This window comes from Halyomorpha halys, unplaced genomic scaffold, assembly GCF_000696795.3.
Source record: "Halyomorpha halys isolate HHAL.00 unplaced genomic scaffold, Hhal_1.1 Scaffold1374.1, whole genome shotgun sequence".
Lineage (NCBI taxonomy): Eukaryota > Metazoa > Arthropoda > Insecta > Hemiptera > Pentatomidae > Halyomorpha > Halyomorpha halys.
The window spans coordinates 55,495-62,037 of NW_027112468.1; the positions used below are offsets into that span (position 1 = coordinate 55,495).

General features: G+C 29.1%; 1 protein-coding gene across 1 annotated transcript in view; it reads right to left on the minus strand.

The window, feature by feature from the left end:
* LOC106689481 (A-kinase anchor protein 200) overlaps window positions 1-6,543 on the minus strand; it is a gene marked incomplete in the record, with an annotated part of 108,859 nt that overhangs the window by 45,338 nt on the left and 56,978 nt on the right.

Genomic DNA, 6,543 nt, shown 5'->3' on the forward strand with positions numbered 1-6,543 from the left:
TTTTTACTGCAAAAAAAAAAAAAATCCCAGAAAAGTCTTACTGACTTTAGTGACCCTAAACTGAGGTGACCAAAATCACGACAACTTGACTAAACAATTTTCTGTTCCTCGAGCGATTATTTAAACGTTAAATATCGGTTCAATTATAATGATTAACTACATCATTCTAGTAAAAAGTTTTATGATAAATTCTACAACTAAACATATATTAGTACATAACATTACATTAATTTATGACTATGTATAAACATTTACCTCAAAATTAACACTTTTCCCTATCAAATAGGTGATAGAAATGACCATTTTCAATAAAAGAAAGACCACAGCTGATGCCGTCATAATAATGTTAAAAAAAACCAATGTATTGATTTATTATGATTGAAAGTTCCTTTAATTTATTTAATTTTTTTTTAAGATTTTGTTTTTTTTTCACTATGGTCTTATAACAATTTAAATTTATTAAATTGCATAGTCTTGATTCTTAGCCTCTCCCTCAGTTTTTTTGGCTCACTGAACATGAGCCTGAGATTTCATGATTACCCCCCTCTTCCTACTAAACTCAAACCGTCAAACAGGAAAATTTTAAAACAGTAATAATTTAAATTGGGAAAACATAGTTGACCAAATCAATTAAGGTATGACAATAGTAAAACAAAACTATTAACCAACGTTTCGCCTCACTTTGCAATACTTCATCAACGCTGTCTTAATTGAAATAAGGATGACAACTGAGTTAACAATAAATAGTTTTTCTACTATTTTAGTACCTTTATTGACCACTACCCGGACTATCCTCCTACAAAGTAATAATTTAAATTCAAAATGAGTTATGAAAAATATAAAATAAATAGAAACGCTATGTTAGTTATGATTCATTTAAAATGGACAGATTATTTTATCAACTGTTTTTCAATCCCTTTTTATCAGGCTTAACATTTCCACGTGCGAGAAAGATGATCTTATTTTTTTTTTTTCATCTTATCAGTTTATAACACCAATTGTTGAAAATTTATAGATCAGATTAAAATATAGACAATATCCAATGTTAGCTGAAATATCTAGTAATTTATTAAATTGAGGAATTCGGAGCAATAAATTATTCAAACGTCATGGAAAATTTTCAACAATCATTTCATAAACACGAAATAAAATACTTTTGATAATTTCATCAAAAAGTATCAATTTCACAATTAATGATAACAGTAGTAATTTTGAGCCTGGGTTTTGAAGTACTGTCACGTAACTGAATATGACGCAAGAAGTATGTTTTCTTAATTAAACAAAAAATCTGGTTCGGTGCGAACATCATATAACTTTCACTTACCACCATACATACGTCCCTCCAAGCTTTGTGTAAATGTTCTGTGTTGAAGTTAAATTTTTGTAATTTAAAAAAAGAAATAATAAAATTCATCGTGAACGTGATAATTATGAACAAAAAATTTTATGTTGCAACAAAAATTTGGATTTCAGTTTTTCTCGAGATGGAAATAGCAAATATATATTTTTCCAGCGAAAAAAATCGAATGATCTCGGTTTTTCTCTTTCGATTATGAAGTCTCAATTTTTCCCTTTTCTAGTTTTGTTATATATAAAATTATTTAATATTTATAATAATGAGAACTGTTTTTATTTTTTAAATAAACAAAATCAAAGATACTCTAGAGGATGTTTTTTGAAAAATCCGCCTTTAAGCCCTGTCAGACTATTTCAATCAGGATACGACCTATCTGACTATTCAATGGTACGTTGACATACCGAGTTTAATCAAGATCGTTAGAGCGGTTTTCGAGAAAACAAAAAATTCCATTGTTACATCCCATAAATGTCCACCTTTTATCACTATTAAAAAAAAAAAAAATATTAAAATTTAAAACTGTACAATAAAAAAAAATACAATAAATAAATTTGAGGAAAGTTTCGAACAATTGATAACCCTGGGGTAGGAATCACCCAAAAATAGTACTTTAAACATTAATTTAAATTAGAAGGTCTCGTGACCATCTTCTTTTCTTACGTCTCGGAGGATTTGTAGGGATTGTAAGGGATGATTAAGAATTAATAGGTCAGGATGAGGAGTTTCAAATGAAAGAATGCATATCTACTTTGGGCCAAATCTGCGAAAGGGTCTTTATGGATGAGTATATTTTTGACGTAATAAAGAGCATCACGGTTTTTACGGAGGATTTTGTATCGTAAGAATTGGATACAGGAGGAATTGGTTTGGTGGAGCCCAAGAGCTCAATTCCGTATCCCCAAATTGGTCAAATTATCGTAGTATATAATAATTTTTTTAGTGAATGGGAAGTTAAGAGTGTTTGTCAAGTAGGTGTTGTAGTAATCGAAATCTACGAGCAGTTTCTTGTCGTTTCAGTCTTGTGTGTGGATTCCAAGTAAGTCTCTTGTCAAGATGGAGTCCTTAGTACCAAACCTGTCCAACAGGCGTTAGATACTTAAAGGTTAACAAAAATACTAGACTTTTCGTTTTTAACTAAGCAGTTCAAAGACACAAATACCATTTCGGGAGACCAGCATTTTAGGACTCGGTGGACCTCTGAGTATACTCCCCCTCACTATATATATTGCTGCCTAATTTTGTATTTTTTAGGGAGAACTTAAGAGACCACAAAAGGTTTTCAACAGTTCACCGATACTACTGGTATTATATACCACAATATAACACACCTAAGGAGCACACAGAAAAGGTGGAGGTAGCTCTCAGGTAACAATAAGTCAGGTAGTTAAGTCGCTAAGTACCGGTGGGCGAGGGACGTTCAGGTAACTGCTGCATAATTGGAACATACCTGAAGAGTTGGGGTCTCAACCTATAGAACACAATAATAGTTCCAATAGCCACGAGAACTTTTATACCTTAACACGTAAGATGCACACAAAGAGAAAACTTATACGTTTTTTTACTTGTAATATTTGTGCATGCCCAAAAAACGGTATCTAATGAAAACTTTGATAGCACTTTATTGAATCTTTATTGCATTGCCAATAATAAAAATTATAGTTTGCTATTCACGTAGCTGATCTACAAAAAGGAAGGCTAATTCAAAACGTTAAAAAAAATAAATTATTTTTTCATTTTGAGATCCATATCTTTAAAACTACCAATAAAAATAGAAAACGCAATAGAACATCATTCGAAGTATTTACTATAATATGAGCCCAAACAGAACTGTTAACTTTTCTTTTTTTAAAGACGACAATTCCTAAATCATTTACAGAAAAATCAGTAATTACTGACGACTAAATCTGATTGTAGATAGTTATATTATCTCTAACGACGCGATTGAAACGTGAGCTTGAATATAATATTTTAAAAAAAAATCTATACAGAAATAATTTTTAAGATTATCGTGAGGTGACCTATTAATTATGTGCCTAATCGAAAATACAACCCTCTAGTAGTCTTGGACGGCAGAAGGATACATTTTTTTTTTATTTTTGCATTCTACTCGTATGTATATCGAAAAGTAAAACCTCAATTTTTTTTTAACCGAGCCACAAATCTCTGGAACTCCATTCCCTCCACATACGTCATGTACCAACCCTTCTTAAACCCCTTCTATTTAATTACCTTTTTTCCTCACCAATCTAATCCAATATTATTACAGTATAAATATTTTGTAACTACCTTTTTTTGTTTTATTTTTAAAGCATTTAGTCAGTTATTTTTTTTATTTATATATTTTTTTCTTCTCTGTATATAAAATTTTAATAAAAGTGGCCACACTGTTTTTTGACCAATATATGCGATTGTAAAATTAAAATTAGCAATTAATTAATTTAGATTAAAATTGTTCTAAATGGGTCTAGGCCAAGAATAATAAACTATTTTTCATTTCATTTCAAATTTTGAGTTTGGATTTAATTCCATTAATTTTGGTCGGTTATAGAAATTGGATATTAAACAAAAAAAAAAGGATAAAGGTGTCCGATTCAGCGTATTTTTGCAAACGATGCTAAGAAATCGATTATTTTTTTTAATTTATTATGTTGGGAATTATGCCTAAAACAAAAGTCTTTTCTTTATAACATTCATAATTAAACATAGAGAGCGTGATAATGATTATTTTCTTATCGTTAGAAAATTCTATATCGTATTTCAAGAGTGACTCGTTCAACAGTTGAGGACAAACATAAAAGAAATAAAGCGTCAGCATTATTATCTGAGTCAAAAAGATTCTGATGAATCATAACTGTCTCTTTAGCAGAAATATTACTCATAACAAGATAACAATAGAATTGAGTTAAATGGTTAAGTAATTTTATTATATTTTTCGTCAATAATTGAAAATCAAGAGGTAAGAATATTTAATTTAAAGCTTAAAGACGTAAAGAGAGAGGAGGTTAGTCTAATAAAAGTAATAACAAAATTTGAGCACAAGAAAAAAAAAAAAAAACATAACTACAAAAAAAAAAAAAGGTATGGCGTAAAAGTTTATACAAATTTAATAAAATAATGGAAGAAGATAGTTGACCGTATGAATTATATTGTAGAAAGATAGTCCGGGTGGTCAATAAAGTTATTAAAATAGTAAAAGAAAACTATTTATTGTTAATAGACGTTTCGTCCCACTTTTCTGGGCTTCGTCAAGGCTAAATGAAAAAACAAGATACAAACATTTTATAACCAACAAAACATTGAAATAAAAACAATTGTCATGTTTATTAATTATATAAAAAAAAAAGAATTAATAATAACAATATAAGGAAACTTAGATATAGGTGGTCTGGAAACAAGTTAGTAATAAATGTAACCAGGTATGATAACAGTTCTAATGATCTAGACTAATAAATTAATGTTGGTTAGCAAAAAATAATTTTCTTTTACTATTTTTAAACCTTTATTGACTTGATTTATTAAACATAACTAACTAAAAATACAATCTATAAAATGTTTTTTAGGTAGATATTAAGTAAATACAAAAAATAAAAATATATCTCAATGAACTGATGATTATCAAAACATTTAGTAATTTTTAAAAAATCACAAAGAAACTGGAAATTTCTCGAGGAACCAAATTGCAAATTTTGAAAAATATTGAAATATTAACAATTAATTACAACGGGACGGAATCAAATAAAAAAAAAAAAAAATAGAAATAAATAAAAAGGCCCATGAACCAGACAGATAGTCGGGGAAAAGATATAACAATATGTTTTTGAGAGACGAAAATCCAAAAAAATTCAGCAATTCTTATTTCATTCCTTTTATAGTTTACATTCCATAATATTTTAGAATTATTTTTTTTAAAACAAATTAATAGCTTTTAAGAGGAACGAACTAAAGAGCATTTTACATAGTTATAATCCTCTTCAAAATTGTGTCGTGTCACATTCTTGTCCCAAGCTATCTAATTATAGGGAAACGTTTACTACAGAAATAATTGAACAAAAAAATTTTTAAATTCCTATTTCGTTTCATTTTTTTTGTTTCAGTGGTAGTACTTTGTCTTGATTATAACTGTCAAAGGGAGGGGCAATATATAAATTGCTTAATTACGTTAAAATGGGGTGTTAATACGTATCACTGTTTGGCAACGTTTCAGCCTAACAACCCATCCACTGGTACAATCTGCGAGGAGTCACAATTATACTACAACAATACTTAATACAAAAATACAAATAAAACTATTTCTTAACATTTTTAACATCAATCCAATTCAGTATTGTATTAAAGATATGAATATTTTTTGTTAACTTTTATGGTCATCATTATTTTTATTTTTGTGTTAAGTACTGCTGTTGTAGTATAATTGTGAAACGTTGCAAAACAGTGATAAAATAATTATTAAGATTCAGTCATGTATTTAAATGAAATTACGAGAAATTTTAATACAGTTTATTATCCAAAAATGTTATGAAATAAATTTATTTTTATTTTAGTATAATATATTGTAGTGAAATAATCGTGAGTCCTGGTAGATTTTGTACCCGAGGATGCTTTGTTAGGGCGAAACGTTGCAAAACAGTAATGGAGTATTAACAGTCCACCTTAAGTCACATACCTTTTATCTTCCTTCACTCTATCTCTACTAATAAATACATTTTTTTTTTTTTTAATGAACCCTTTCCCATTTTTAACATACAGAGAGGGGAGAGGTTATCAACAAAGTACTACCCTATTCTAACCATGGTGGAGTGTCAAGTTTTCATTTCTTGGTACTACCAGAAGAACAAAAGTCGTCGACACAGTCTGGATTCGAACTGGTACCGATGCAGTTCCAAGGTTGTTAAGACCTACGCCTCAACTCCCACGGCTACAAGCGGCACAAATTAATAAATAGCTTCTTAAAGGCTCTGTTAAGGAAAATATTTCATCAGCAATTATAATACTGCATAGATAAATTGTACGTTTATGTCCCAGTTTTATATTACATCACCGTTGGGTATTCCCGGGATATCTGTGACATACCAGAATTAGTGCCTTCCCGGAAAATTACATCACGTATTTTACTAAGATAAACCCATAAAAACAAAATACAAGAAGATAAGTTAATGTTATTTTTGTTTTAAACAGTCAACACATCA